The 15,584-nt window shown below is 56.4% G+C and overlaps 1 protein-coding gene across 2 annotated transcripts in view; it reads left to right on the top strand.

Annotated features, from left to right (window-relative positions):
* Positions 1-8,873: 8,873 nt before the first annotated feature.
* Positions 8,874-15,584, top strand: part of LOC142465136 (myosin-7-like) — a 39,147-nt gene continuing 32,436 nt past the window's right edge. For both annotated transcript variants that reach the window (XM_075569079.1, XM_075569078.1), the window contains exon 1: positions 8,874-8,964. The gene's annotated coding sequence lies outside the window, so the exon portion shown is untranslated. The remainder of the gene's footprint in view (positions 8,965-15,584) is intronic.

Below are 15,584 nucleotides of genomic sequence, written 5' to 3'. Positions count from 1 at the left end.
GCTGCACGCTCTCACACCATACACTGCTCTGCACTCTCACACCATATACTGCTGAACGCTCTCACACCATACACTGCTCTGCGCTCTCTCACACCATATACTGCTGCACGCTCTCACACCATACACTGCTCTGCACTCTCACACCATACACTGCTGCACGCTCTCACACCATACACTGCTGCACGCTCTCACACCATACACTGCTCTGCGCTCTCTCACACCATATACTGCTGCACGCTCTCACACCATACACTGCTCTGCACTCTCACACCATACACTGCTGAACGCTCTCACACCATACACTGCTCTGCGCTCTCTCACACCATACACTGCTCTGCGCTCTCTCACGCCATACACTGCTCTGCGCTCTCTCACGTCATACACTGCTCTGCGCTCTCTCACATCATACACTGCTCTGCGCTCTCTCACATCATACACTGCTCTGCGCTCTCTCACATCATACACTGCTCTGCGCTCTCTCACAACATACACTGCTCTGCGCTCTCTCACACCATACACTGCTCTGCGCTTTCTCACACCATACACTGCTCTGCGCTTTCTCACACCATACACTGCTCTGCGCTCTCTCACACCATATACTGCTGCACGCTCTCACACCATACACTGCTCTGCACTCTCACACCATACACTGCTCTGCGCTTTCTCACACCATACACTGCTCTGCGCTTTCTCACACCATACACTGCTCTGCACTCTCTCACACCATATACTGCTGCACGCTCTCACACCATACACTGCTCTGCACTCTCACACCATACACTGCTGAACGCTCTCACACCATACACTGCTCTGCGCTCTCTCACACCATACACTGCTCTGCGCTCTCTCACGCCATACACTGCTCTGCGCTCTCTCACATCATACACTGCTCTGCGCTCTCTCACATCATACACTGCTCTGCGCTCTCTCACATCATACACTGCTCTGCGCTCTCTCACCATACACTGATTTGCGCTCTCTCACAACATACACTGCTCTGCGCTCTCTCACACCATACACTGATTTGTGCTCTCTCACACCAAACACTGCTCTGCACTCTCACACCATACACTGCTCTGCGCTTTCTCACACCATACACTGCTCTGCGCTCTCTCACACTATACACTGCTCTGCGCTCTCTCACACCATACACTGCTCTGCGCTCTCACACCATACACTGCTCTGCGCTCTCTCACACCATACACTGCTCTGCGCTCACTCACACCATACACTGCTCTGCGCTTTCTCACACCATATACTGCTCTGCGCTCTCTCACACCATACACTGCTCTGCGCTCTCTCACACCATACACTACTCTGCGCTCTCTCACTCCATACACTGATTTGCGCTCTCTCACACCATACACTGGTCTGCGCTCTCTCACACCATACACTGCTCTGCACTCTCACACCATACACTGCTCTGCGCTCTCTCACACCATACACTGCTCTGCGCTCACTCACACCATACACTGCTCTGCGCTCTCTCACACCATACACTGCTCTGCGCTCTCTCACACCATACACTGCTCTGCGCTCTGACCCCATACACTGCTCTGCACTCTCTCACACCCTACGCTTCTCTGCGCTCTCTCTCACCATACATTGCTCTGCACACTCACACCATGCACTGCTCTGCACTCTCACACCATACACTGCTCTGCGCTCTCTTACACCATACACTGCTCTGCGCTCTCTCACACCATACACTGCTCTGCGCTCTCACCATACACTGCTGTGCGCTCTGACACCATACACTGCTCTGCGCTCTCACCATACACTGCTCTGCACTCCCACACCATACACTGCTGTGCGCTCTGACACCATACACTGCTCTGCGCTCTCACCATACACTGCTGTGCGCTCTGACACCATACACTGCTCTGCGCTCTCTCACCATACACTGCTCTGCACTCTCACACCATACACTGCTCTGCGCTCTCAGTTGGGCACTCAGAGACAGACTGCAGATTGGAAGATCACTTACCTTGTGTAATTGTCTGAGCTGAACGATGGAGGGGCAGGGAGCAGGTTGGAGGAGCAGGGAGCAGGATGGAGGAGCAGGGAGCGGGTTGGAGGAGCAGGTTGGTGGAGCAGGGAGCGGGTTGGAGGGGTAGGGAGCGGGTTGGAGGGGCAGGGAGCAGGTTGGAGGACGCAGAGAGCAGGTTGGAGGACGCAGGGAGGAGGTTGGAGGGGCAGGGAGCAGATTGGAGGGGCAGGGAGCAGGTTGGAGGGGCAGGGGACAGGTTGGAGGGGTAGGGAGCAGGTTGGAGGGGCAGGGAGCAGGTTGTAGATGCAGGGAGCAGGTTGGAGGGGCAGGGAGCGGGTTGGAGGAGCAGGTTGGAGGGGCAGGGAGCAGGTTGGAGGACGCAGGGAGCAGGTTGGAGGGGCAGGGAGCGGGTTGGAGGGGCAGGGAGCAGGTTGGAGGGGTAGGGAGCAGGTTGGAGGGGCAGGGAGCGGGTTGGAGGAGCAGGGAGTAGGTTGGAGTAGCAGGGAGCAGGTTGGAGGTGCAGGGAGCAGGTTGGAGGGGCAGGGAGCAGGTTGGAGGGGCATAGAGCGGGTTGGAGGAGCAGGGAGCAGGTTGGAGGGGCAGGGAGCAGGTTGGAGGACGCAGGGAGCAGGTTGGAGGAGCAGGGAGCGGGTTGGAGGGGCAGGGAGCGGGTTGGAGGAGCAGGGAGCGGGTTGGAGGGGCAGGGAGCAGGTTGGAGGGGCAGGGAGCGGGTTGGAGGAGCAGGGAGCGGGTTGGAGGGGCAGGGAGCGGGTTGGAGGAGCAGGGAGCAGGTTGGAGGGGCAGGGAGCGGGTTGGAGGGGCAGGGAGCGGGTTGGAGGGGCAGGGAGCGGGTTGGAGACGCAGGGAGCGGGTTGGAGGAGCAGGGAGCAGGTTGGAGGGGCAGGGAGCGGGTTGGAGGAGCAGGGAGCAGGTTGGAGGGGCAGGGAGCGGTTTGGAGGGGCAGGGAGCGGGTTGGAGGCGCAGGAGCAGGTTGGAGGGGCAGGGAGCGGGTTGGAGGGGCAGGGAGCGGGTTGGAGGCGCAGGAGCAGGTTGGAGAGGCATAGAGCAGTTTGGAGGGGCAGGGAGCAGGGTGGCGGCGCAGGGAGTAGGGTGGCGGCGCAGGGTGGAGGCGCAGGGAACAGATTGGAGAGGCAGAGAGCAGTTTGGAAGCGCAGGGAGTAGGGTGGAGGCGCAGGGTGGAGGCGCAGGGAGCAGGGTGGCGGTGCAGGGAGTAGGGTGGAGGTGCAGGGAGCAGTGGTCTGAGTTCTAGTTTCTCAGCCTCTATACAAACTGTCCGTAGCAGCAGAGAGGGAGCTGCCCTGTGATCTGGTTACACAGAGAATTGTCTCTTCCCTGCGAGGGGGAGAGAAGTCTGAGATTCAGTCACATCATCTGTCAGATTCATGTACTGCTCCCTTTCTAGAGGCAAATCTCTCACTGTCACTCATCCATTAATATGCCTGTTCCCTCCCAGTCTCTCCCCCTCTCTCTATCTCTCCCCCTCTCTATATCTCTCCCACCTCTCTCTATCTCTCCCCCTCTCTCTATCTCTCCCCCTCTCTCTATCTCTCCCACCTCTCTATCTCTCCCCCCACTCTCTATCTCTCCCCCCACTCTCTATCTCTCCCCACTCTCTCTATCTCTCCCCCACTCTCTCTCTATCTTCCCCATATTTATCTCTGCCCCAATCCAATCTCTCACCCCTATTTTTAATCTCTCCCCCTCTCTATCTCTCCCCTCTCTATCTCTCCCCCTCTCTAACTTTCCCCCTCCCCATCTATCCCCCTCTCTATCCCACTCTCTCTCTCTTTCTCTCTCTCCCTCCTCTCTTTGCCCTCTCTATCTCTCCTCTGTCTCACCCTCTTCATATCCCCCCCCCATCTACCCCAATCTCTGTCTTTATCTCTCCCCCTCTATCTTTCTCCCTCTCTGTCTTTCTCTCTTATTTATCCCCCTTTCTATCTGTCCCCCTCCCTATCTCTCTTACGCTTTCTCCCTCTCTCTGCTCTCTCTATCTCTCCTCTGCCTCTTACCCTCTCTATATCTCCCCCCTATCTACTCCAGTGTCTTTCCCCCTCTGTCTCTCTCCCTATCTCCCTCACCCTGTCTCTCCTCCTTTGCTGTCTCTCCCCCTGTCGGTTTCTCCCCTCTATCTCTCCCCCTTTCTCTCTGTCCCCTTCTCTATCTCTCTCCCATTTGTCTCCCCCCTCTACCTCTCCCGCCTCTCTCTCTCCCCCTCTCTATTCATCCCCTCTTTCTCTTCTCCCTATTTTTCCGCCTCTACTGTATATATCTCTTTATATTGTCCCTTCTCTCTATCTCTCCCCTCCTATCTCTCTTCCCCACACTGTCTTTCTCTAGCTCTCGCCCTCTCTCCCCTTCTCTATATATCTCTATTTATCGCTCCCCCTCTCTCACCTCTTCTGTCTCTCCCCCTGCTGTCTTTCCTCCCCTCTATCAACCCCTCTCCCCCTCCCTGTCACTCCCCTTAACTTTTTCTCCCCCTCTCTCTGTCTCTCCCCCACTCTCTTTCCCCCTCTCTCTCTCTCTCCCCCTCGCTCTCTCTTTTTCTCCCTGTCTATCCCCACCACCCCCTCTCTATCTCTCCCCCTCTCCGTCTCTCTCTGTTTCTCCCCCTCTCTCTGTTTCTCCCCCTCTCTCTCTGTTTCTCCCCCTCTGTCCCCACCACCCCCTCTCTGTCTCTCCCTCTCTCTCCCCCCCTCTCTCTTTTTCTCCCCCTCTCTCTCTGTTTCTCCCCCTCTATCCCCACCACTCGCTCTCTGTCTCCCCCTCTCTCTCTCTTTTTCTTCCCCTCGCTCTCTGTTTCTTCCCCTCTATCCCCACCACCCCCTCTCTATCTCTCCCCCTCTCTATCTCTCCCTTCTCTCAGGCTTCATTCCTCCGCTGGATATGAGGGATCACACGTCCCGCTGGGTCCCCTTCTTTCCCTCTCCCCCCCCCCCCCCGCCCGTGACAGACGGGACACAGGCGCTTGGCAGGGAGGGGGGGGGGGGGAGATGTAGCCTCAGGCACGCCAGAGATTTCAATCATCAAATGCCAAGGGAGTGTTAATCCTGCCCTGGCACTGTCATAGTGTCATTGTGTGTGTGTGTGTGTGTGTGTGTGTGTGTATATCCTTGTGCCTGTGTGTGGGTGGGTGTCATAATGTCATTGTGTGTGTGTGTCATAGTGTCATTGTGTGTGTGTGTGTGTGTGTGTATCCTTGTGTCTGTCTGTGTGTGTGTGGGTGTCATAATGTCATTGTGTGTGTGTTATAGTATCATTGTGTCTGCGTGTCATTGTGTCTGTGTGTGGGTCATAGTGTCTGTGTGTCTGTGTGTGTAATAGTGTCATTGTGTATGTGTGTAATAGTGCCATTGTGTCATGCCTGTGTGTGTGTCATTATGTCGGTCTGTTGTGTCAGTATTTGTGTGTCATTGTGTTTCTTAGTGTTTGTATGTGTGTGTCATTGTGTCTTTAAATGTGTGCGTGTCATTGTGAATGTGTGTGTTTGTATTTGTGTCATGGTCTGTGTGTGTGTCATTGTGTCTGAGTCTGTAATTGTGTTTCTTAATGTCTAAGTACACTGTGTGTATGTCATTGCCTCTAAATGTCTGTGTGTGTTATTGTCTGTGCGTGTCCATGTCTGTGTTATTGTCTGTGTGTGTGTTATTGTCTGTGCGTGTCACTGTGTCTGTGTGTGTGTGTGTTATTGTCTGTGCGTGTCACTGTGTCTGTGTAGGTGTGTTATTGTCTGTGCGTGTCACTGTGTCTGTGTGTGTGTTATTGTCAGTGCGTGTCACTGTGTCTGTGTGTGTGTGTTATTGTCTGTGCGTGTCACTGTGTCTGTGTATGTGTGTTATTGTCAGTGCGTGTCACTGTGTCACTGTGTGTGTGTGTTATTGTCAGTGCGTGTCACTGTGTCTGTGTGTGTGTTATTGTCTGTGCGTGTCACTGTGTCTGTGTGTGTTATTGTATGTGCATGTCACTGTGTCTGTGTGTGTGTGTTATTATGTGTTTCAATAGCTGTACATTTGTGCATGTTAGTGTAGCATTGTGTCTGTGTGTGTCAGTGTGTCAATGTGTATACAGTGTAGCATTGTGTGTGTCATTGTGTATGCAGTGTAGCATTGTGTCAGTGTCAGTGTATCACTGTGTATACAGTGTAGCATTGTGTATAGTGTAGGATGAGTCCATCTCTCTACATTTCTGCGAATTCTCAGCTTGGGGGGAATGTGAGTTTTTTCCTGTCCGGGTGAAAGGAAGATGTCCGCCATATCCTCCCAGGAAAAGAATGTTTTGACTACTCGGGGACACTGTGTCCCGCGTGACCCCCCACGACCTCTGATTTGGGGAATCCCCCTTATTCTGCGCTTCGGGGGATACGTCTCCTTGGTCTTCGGTTGCTCCAGTTCCTAGCCTGCCCCCCATAACTTTCCATACACTGACACTGGGACCAATGGAGGTTGTCTCCTTCCCTGGGAAAAATAAAGGTGTTTCCCTTTTCCCCGGGCCAGCTCCCGCTGCGTCCTTCATGCACAGCGCCGCTCGCTCCGCGCTGGGGCTGCGATCTGCGTATTGACTTTGCCAATAACTTGGATGCGTGTGTGAGCCGCAAACACAAAGAGATTAGGCGCAGAATGTGAAACCCTGCCACGGAAACGCTCAGAGCTTAAATGGTTTAGAAGTGGTCCCACGTCGCCGATTTTGTTAGAAGGGTTATTTACTGTACTAATTATCTAACTCAGGGGGAGGCCAGCTCCAGTCCTCAGGGGCCGCCAACAGGTCAGGTTTTAAGGATATCCCTGCTTCAGCACAGGTGGCTAAATCAGTCCCTGCTTCAGCACAGGTGGCTCAATCAGTCCCTGCTTCAGCACAGGTGGCTCAAACAGAAGCTCGGTGTGTGTCTTCAGAGTGTGTTTGTGTGTTCAGTGTGTGTGTAATGTGTGTGTTCAGAGTATGTGTGTTATGTGTGTTCAGTGTGTGTGTGTGTGTGTGTGTGTGTGTGTGTGTGTGTGTGTGTGTGTGTGTGTGTGTGTGTGTGTGTGTGTGTGTGTGTGTGTGTGTGTGTGTTCAGAATGTCCTGCTGAAAAATATCCTGAAAACCTGACCTGTTGGTGGCCTTTGAGGTCTGAGCCTGTCCCAGCCATTAGTTACTCTGGTCCCACAGTATGTGGGACTGCTTCATTAGTTAACACAATACGCACACACAAACACAAACACGCACACACTGTGTTTAGAAAAATCACTACATTTTCATACAAATGTGAGCAATTCTCGGTCTGTCACAGGAGATTACTACATGGAAGAATGATTGGATGATCTAATAAATATTCTCTGGAATTGGTGACGGCGTGATGACCTCATCACGCGCATCGTTACAACATGGCGTTTAGTGCAGAGACGCGCGTTATAAAGAGCTGGAGACAGAGAGGATTCTGGTCCCAAACGCTTCCATAACATGTGTCCTGATAAAGGACGGTCGCTAGGAGGGCGGAAAATCTCATCCGTATCGTGCGGGGGCAGCTGGGTCAGCGCGTTATCGATGGCGTGATCAGACCGCGGCGTTCTCATCTCCGGGCGCGCGTTTCATTAGGAGGACTCTTAACACACACACACACACACTGAACACACTCACACTTTGAACACACACACTTTGAATCAGTGTTTCAGATTACAGCAGTGTAACACATTTACAAGCTACACAGGACAATCTCCTATTTCTCGTGGCATGAACCCGTACCTCCCGCAGTGCACCTGGTACTTGTTCACATAAGGCTGCGTCCATAGAGGGGGGAGCCGCGCTCCTCTGCGCTGACGCTGAGGCTCGTCTGCGCAATCAGGAGGCGGGGGGAGGCGGGTCACTGGGCCAATAGCCCGTGAAGCGTCACGGTGCCTTGACGCTGCTTCACTCTGATTGGAGGATTTCAGCCGACAGCGCGCTCAGAAACAGTTTCAGCTGTCGGCTGAAAATCCCTGCGCCTCAGCACGCCTGCGGACGCTCACGGATTGAGGATGCCGGGGCTCAGCGCGGAGCGTCCGCGCGGCTCAGCGCTGACTGTCCTTCTATAGGCTCAGCCTCATACAGTGACATCCGTGTAGGTGACGTCGGTGGGTTGCCTACATTGTGCTTCTTAGATAGTGTTAACCTACACAACAGACCTACAACTGTGCAACTTTTCATGGGGACGGAGCTGGAAATATATAAGGTATGATAACTAACGTAAGGGGGCCCCTTTTACCCTGGACATAGAGGGGTACCATTACTAACAAGATATAGTGAGTAGGTAGCAAGAACGTCCCCTTGTATTGGGGTCCCGAGGGCGGGGGGGTCTCTGATCCTTGGAGGACAGCGTCGGACGTGTGCGGAATCTCGGCACCCACCTTCAAAATAACTTGGTGCAGCCACAAGGGCAGGGGCTCGGGAGAGTGAGGAGGGGGGACGCGAGAACCCCCCCCCTCTCCTCCGCCACCTGCCTTGTGTCTCTGTGCAGCTGCAGACAGCTCAAGGCCGCCCCCCTCCCCAAAATAACCCTCTCACTCTCCCTCACCCTATTGTTCTGCGAGAAGGAATCTGCACAACAAGTGGATCCTAAATCCGGCTCCGGGAGAGGTCACGGGGGTCAAGCAGAGGAAAGTGAGAAGGGGGGGGTGTGAAATATCAAGAGGTCCCAGCCTCTCCTTACATGGCAAAATGGGCTTTTTGTGTCACTATCATCTCCGCAGACAATCATGTGTCATGGAGGGATTGTGTTACACGCACAAACACACGCATGTTATCCCCCCCCCCCCCTCTTGTGAGGGACAATGCATTGTAGGTGTTCCGGGAGGGGCGGGAGGGGAGCCGACAATAGAATTAGGCAGGGGACGTGTCCCTAATAAGGCACAGAGCTGAGGGTATAAAAGGCAAAAGGGGGATCAGCCCGACTATTGTCATCACCGCAGCGGGGACGCAGACGCAGCCTGTCGTGGGGGTGAGTGAACCAGGGGGGGGGGGGTTCAGCATGCGAAGGCCTGGTGGGGTCCAGAGTATCAGGGTCCCCCCCTCCCCCCCTGGAGGCAAAACTTTATAGCCTCAGCTTTATCCAGAATAAACCCCCTTGGGGGCTTCCAACTGGAGGTTTCGGGGGAGGGGGGGGGGATAAATAGTTTTGCAATTTCGAGATGTTGATACGTTGCCGCCGAGTTTTTTCTCTGGCAGGGAAAGGGTTAAGAGGCACTCTGCCCATCTCTGGCAGGGAAAGGGTTACTGGTCCCTATGCCCGTTTGGCAGGGAAAGGGTTAATATGCACGCTACCCATCTCTGGTAGGGAAAGGGTTAACGGGCACGCTGCCAGCCTCTGGCAGGGAAAGGGTTAACGGGCACGCTGCCAGCCTCTGGCAGGGAAAGGGTTAACGGGCACGCTGCCAGCCTCTGGCAGGGAAAGGGTTAACGGGCACGCTGCCAGCCTCTGGCAGGGAAAGGGTGAGTCATTGCGTTGCAGGTCTCTCTGTGGCAGGGAATGGGTTAATCCCTGTCCACAGTCACCTGGAACGGCAGCAGCAGAGCCGAGGTTAGTCTGAAAGAATAGTGAGCAAGGTTAAGGTGAGCAAAGGACACGCAGGGGACAGGGGGAGTGTCACACAGAGGCAGAGGAGAGGACAGGTCAGGTGGAGTGCTCAGGGTCACACAGAGGCAGAGGACAGGGGGAGTGCTCAGGGTCACACAGAGGACAGGTGGAGTGCTCAGGGTCACACAGAGGACAGGTGGAGTACTCAGGGTCACGCAGAGGACAGGTGGAGTGCTCAGGGTCACGCAGAGGACAGGTGGAGTGCTCAGGGTCACGCAGAGGACAGGTGGAGTGCTCAGGGTCACGCAGAGGAGAGGACAGGGGGAGTGCTCAGGGTCACACAGAGGCAGAGGACAGGTGGAGTGCTCAGGGTCACGCAGAGGACAGGTGGAGTGCTCAGGGTCTCACAGAGGCAGAGGACGGGTACTCAGGGTCACACAGAGGCAGAGGACGGGGTACTCAGGGTCACACAGAGGCCGAGGAGAGGACGGGGGGTGCTCAGGGTCACACAGAGGCAGAGGAGAGGACAGGAGGATGCTCGGGGTCACACAGAGGCAGAGGACGGGGTACTCAGGGTCACACAGGCAGAGGACGGGGTACTCAGGGTCACACAGGCAGAGGACAGGACGGGGGTGCTCAGGGTCACACAGAGGCAGAGGAGAGGACGGGGGTGCTCAGGGTCACACAGAGGCCGAGGAGAGGACAGGGGGGTGCTCAGGGTCACACAGAGGAGAGGACAGGGGGGTGCTCAGGGTCACACAGAGGAGAGGACGGGGGTGCTCAGGGTCACACAGGCAGAGGAGAGGACAGGGCAGGGGGGGTGCTCAGGGTCACACAGAGGAGAGGACAGGACAGGGGGGTGCTCAGGGTCACACAGAGGCAGAGGAGAGGACAGGGGGGGTACTCAGGGTCACACAGAGGCAGAGGAGATGACAGGAGGATACTCAGGGTCACACAGAGGCAAAGGACGGGGTACTCAGGGTCACGCAGAGGCAGAGGACGGGGGTACTCAGGGTCACGCAGAGGCAGAGGACGGGGTACTCAGGGTCACGCAGAGGCAGAGGACGGGGTACTCAGGGTCACGCAGAGGCAGAGGACGGGGTACTCAGGGTCACGCAGAGGCAGAGGACGGGGTACTCAGGGTCACGCAGAGGCAGAGGACGGGGGTACTCAGGGTCACGCAGAGGACGGGGTACTCAGGGTCACGCAGAGGCAGAGGACGGGGTACTCAGGGTCACGCAGAGGACGGGGTACTCAGGGTCACGCAGAGGCAGAGGACGGGGTACTCAGGGTCACGCAGAGGCAGAGGACGGGGTACTCGGGGTCACGCAAGAGGCAGAGGACGGGGGTACTCAGGGTCACGCAGAGGCAGAGGACGGGGTACTCAGGGTCACGCAGAGGACGGGGTACTCAGGGTCACGCAGAAGCAGAGGACAGGGTACTCAGGGTCACACCAAGGCAGAGGACAGGGTACTCAGGGTCACACCGAGGCAGAAGTCGGGGTACTCAGGGTCACACCGAAGCAGAGGACGGGGTATTCAGGGTCACACAGAGGCAGAGGACGGGGTACTCAGGGTCACACAGAGGCAGAGGACGGGGGAAGTGAACAGGGTCAAACAGAAGACCAGAAGCAAAGCAGAAGGGGGTGCTCAGTGTCACACAGAGGCAGAGGAGAGCATAGGGTAGTGCTCAGGGTCACACAGAGGCAGGACAGGGGTAGTGCTCAGGGTCACACAGAGGACCAGTGGCAGAGCAGGGGGGGGGGGAGCAGTGTGAGGATGGAGGGATTCCGGACACATTAACACTTGTTCACGGTGACACCGCTCACTGCCAGATACCTCCACGCTATCCTGTTTCCCACGCTTGGGACCCCAGGGGCGCTCCGTGCCAGGCTCCCGGGACCTCGCCCATTTACCTTATTCCATGATGCTGATTTTGGGGTGCAATGGATTGTCACGCGGAGGGTGAAACATGACGGACACCCCATTAGTCGGGTCCCCCCAAACAGAGCTCTGATAGCACACACTGTGGGGTGTATTGTCGAAACCCGTCATTATGCATTCAACCGAGATAGTGCCATTCGGGACACTTCAATGGGAGTTTCTGTGCTGTAATGCCCTGATCGGTACTATCTCAGCTTAATGAAGGACAACCAAACAGATGAACTCTTATGATGCATTTATGTATGCTCCCTTCCATCCTTCCCCCCCTCTTCCCCTCCTCTCCCTTCTATCCTTCCCCCCCTCTTACCCTCCTCTCCCTTCCATCCTTCCCCCTCCCTCTTACCCTCCTCTCCCTTCCATCCTTCCCCCCCTCTAACCCTCCTCTCCCTTCCATCCTTCCCCCCTCCCTCTCACCCTCCTCTCCCCACTGTCCTTCCCAACTCCCTCTCACCCTCCGTCCTTTCCCCCTCCCTCTCACCCTCCTCTCCCCTCTGTCCTTCTCAACTCCCTCTCACCCTCCGTCCTTTCACCCTCCTCTCCCCTCTGTCCTTCCCAACTCCCTCTCCCCCTCCGTCCTTCCCCCATCCCTCTCACCCTCCTCTCCCCTCCGTCTTTCCCAACTCCCTCTCACCCTCCTCCCCTCTGTCCCTCCCAACTCCCTCTCACCCTCCGTCCTTCCCCCTCCCTCTCATCCTCCTCTCCCCTCTGTCCTTCCCAACTCCCTCTCACCCTCCGTCCTTCCCCCTCCCTCTTACCCTCCTCACCCCTCTGTCCTTCAACCCCTCCCTCTCACCCTCCTCTCCCCTCTGTCCTTCCCACCTCCCTCTCACCCTCCGTCCTTCCCCCATCCCTCTCACCCTCCTCTCCCCTCTGTCCTTCCCAACTCCCTCTCACCCTCCATCCTTCCCCCCTCCCCTCCCCTCTGTCCTTCCCAACTCCCTCTCACCCTCCGTCCTTCCCCCTCCCTCTTACCCTCCTCTCCCCTCTGTCCTTCCCAACTCACTCTCACCCTCCGTCCTTCCCCCTCCCTCTCACCCTCCTCTGTCCTTCAACCCCTCCCTCCTCTCCCCTCCGTCCTTCCCCCCTCCTTCTCATCCTCCTCTCCCCTCTGTCCTTCCCAACTCCCTCTCACCCTCCGTCCTTCCCCCCTCCCTCTCACCCTCCTCTCCCCTCTGTCCTTCCCAACTCCTCACCCTCCGTCCTTCCCCCCTCCATCTTCCCCTCCTCTGTCCTTCCACCCCTCCTCTCCCCTCTGTCCTTCCCACCTCCCTCTCACCTTCCGTCCTTCCCCCCTCCCTCTCACCCTCCTCACCTACGTCCTCCTCCCCCCTCCATCCATCGCCTCACCCTATTCTCCCTTTGATCCTTCCCCGCTCCCCTCTCACCCTCTTCTCCCCTCTGCCCTTCCCCTCTCCCCGCTCCTCCTATTCTGCCCTCCGCCCTTCCCATCTCCCCTCTCACCCTCTTCTCCCCTTCGCATTTCCCATCTCCCCTCTCACCCTCTTCTCCCCTTCGACCATCTCCTTCTCACCCTCTTCTTTGCCCTACTCCCCACCCCTTTCTCCCTCTTCTTCCTTCCATTCTTCTCACTGTCTTCTCCTCCGTACTTCTCCCTCTCCCTATCTCCCTCTCACTTTTACTCCAAAGAATCTTCCGCTCCTCAGTTGTCTTCTATAAATATCTTGTTATCTTTGTCTCCTTATGCTTATCTCCATCCTTCCAACACCCCGTCTCCTGCCCCTGTCTCCTGCCACCGTCTCCTGTCTCTTCCTTGTCTCACTTCTCCCCTGTCCCACCCCCTTTTCCTTTTCTCGCTTCTCCCCTGTCCCCCCGTCTCCTGCCTCTTCCTTGTCTCACTTCTCCCCTGTCCCCGTCTCCTGCCTCTTCCTTGTCTCACTTCTCCCCTGTCCCCCCATCTCCAGCCTCTTCCTTGTCTCACCTCTCCCCTGTCCCCCATCTCCAGCCTCTTCCTTGTCTCACCTCTCCCCTGTTCCCCTGTCCTCTTCCTCTAGCTTATGTCACTTCTCCCCTGTCCCCCCACCTCCTGCCTCTTCCTTGTCTCACCTATCCCCTGTCCCTGATCTCCTGTCTCTTCCTTGTCTCACTTCTCCCCTGTCCCCCTATCTCCAGCCTCTTCCTTGTCTCACTTCTCTCCTGTTCCCCGTCTCCTGACTCTTTCTTGTTTCACTTCTCCCCTGTCCCCTCGTCTCCTGCCTCTTTCTTGTCTCACCTCTCACCTCTCCCTCCATCTCCTGCCTCTTCCTTGTCTTACTTCTCTCCTGTCCCCATATTTTCTGTCTCTTCCTTGTCTCACTTCTCCCCTATCCCCCGTCTCCTGCCCCTTCCTTGTCTCACTTCTCCCCTGTCCCCCCATCTCCAGCCTCTTCCTTGTCTCACCTCTCCCCTGTCCCCATCTCCAGCCTCTTCCTTGTCTCACCTTTCCCCTGTTCCCCTGTCCTCTTCCTCTAGCTTATGTCACTTCTCCCCTGTCCCCCCACCTCCTGCCTCTTCCTTGTCTCACCTATCCCCTGTCCCTGATCTCCTGTCTCTTCCTTGTCTCACTTCTCCGATGTCCCCCTATCTCCAGCCTCTTCCTTGTCTCACTTCTCTCCTGTCCCCCATCTCCTGACTCTTTCTTGTTTCACTTCTCCCCTGTCCCCTCGTCTCCTGCCTCTTCCTTGTTTCACTCCTCCTCTGTCCCCCTATCTTCTATCTCTTCCTTGTCTCACCTCTCCCCTGTCCCCCATCTCCTGTCTCTTCCATGTCTCACCTCTCCCCTGTCCCACCGTCTCCTGCTTCTTCCTTGTCTCACCTCTCCCCTGTCCCTCCATCTCCAGCCTCTTCCTTGTCTCACTTCTCCCCTGCCCCCCCCCCCCCCATCTCCTGCCTCTTCCTTGTTTCACTTCTCCCCTGTCCCCCCGTCTCCTGTCTCTTCCTTGTCTCACCTCTCCCCTGTCCCACGTCTCCTGCTTCTTCTTTGTCTCACCTCTCCCCTGTCCCTCCATCTCCAGCCTCTTCTTTGTCTCACTTCTCCCCTGCCCCCCGTCTCCTGCCTCTTCCTTGTTTCACTTCTCCCCTGTCCCCCGTCTCCTGCCTCTTCCTTGTTTCACCTCTCCCCTGTCCCCTGTCTCCTGCCTCTTCCTTGTCTCACCTCTCCCCTGTCCGCTGTCTCCTGCCTCTTCCTTGTCTCACCTCTCCCCTGTCCCCCCCATCCCCAGCCTCTTCCTTGTCTCACTTCTCCCCTGTCCCCCTATCTTCTGTCTCTTTCTTGTCTCACCTCTCACCTCTCCCTCTGTCTCCTGCCTCTTCCTTGTCTTACTTCTCTCCTGTCCCCCAATTTTCTGTCTCTTCCTTGTCTCACTTCTCCCCTGTCCCCCCACCTCCTGCCTCTTCCTTGTCTCACCTCTCCCTTGTCCCCCGTCTCCTGCCTCTTCCTTGTCTCACCTCTCCCCTGTCCCCCCATCCCAAGCCTCTTCCTTGTCTCACCTCTCCCCTGTCCTCCCGTCCCCTGCCTCTTCCTTGTCTCACCTCTCCCCTGTCCTCCTGTCTCCTGCCTCTTCCTTGTCTCACTTCTCCTCTGTAACCCTATCTTCTATCTCTTCCTTGTCTCACCTCTCCCCTGTCCCCCATCTCCTGTCTCTTCCTTGTCTCACTTCTCCCCGGTCCCCCCGTCTCCTGCCTCTTCCTTGTCTCACCTCTCCCCTGTCCCCCATCTCCTGTCTCTTCCTTGTCTCACTTCTCCCTGGTCCCCCCGTCTCCTACCTCTTCCTTGTCTCACTTTTCCCCTGTCCCCCTTTCTCCTGCCTCTTCCTTGTCTCACTTCTCCCCTGTCCCCCTATCTTCTATCTCCACCTTGTCTCACTTCTCCCCTGTCCCCCCCATCCCCAGCCTCTTCCTTGTCTCACTTCTCCCCTGTCCCCCTATCTTCTGTCTCTTTCTTGTCTCACCTCTCCCTCCATCTCCTGCCTCTTCCTTGTCTTACTTCTCTCCTGTCCCCATATTTTCTGTCTCTTCCTTGTCTCACTTCTCCCCTATCCCCCGTCTCCTGCCCCTTCCTTGTCTCACTTCTCCCCTGTCCCCCCATCTCCAGCCTCTTCCTGG

Source organism: Ascaphus truei, chromosome 13, assembly GCF_040206685.1.
Source record: "Ascaphus truei isolate aAscTru1 chromosome 13, aAscTru1.hap1, whole genome shotgun sequence".
In the NCBI taxonomy this organism is placed as follows: domain Eukaryota; kingdom Metazoa; phylum Chordata; class Amphibia; order Anura; family Ascaphidae; genus Ascaphus; species Ascaphus truei.
This window is presented reverse-complemented; position numbering and strand designations above follow the sequence as displayed.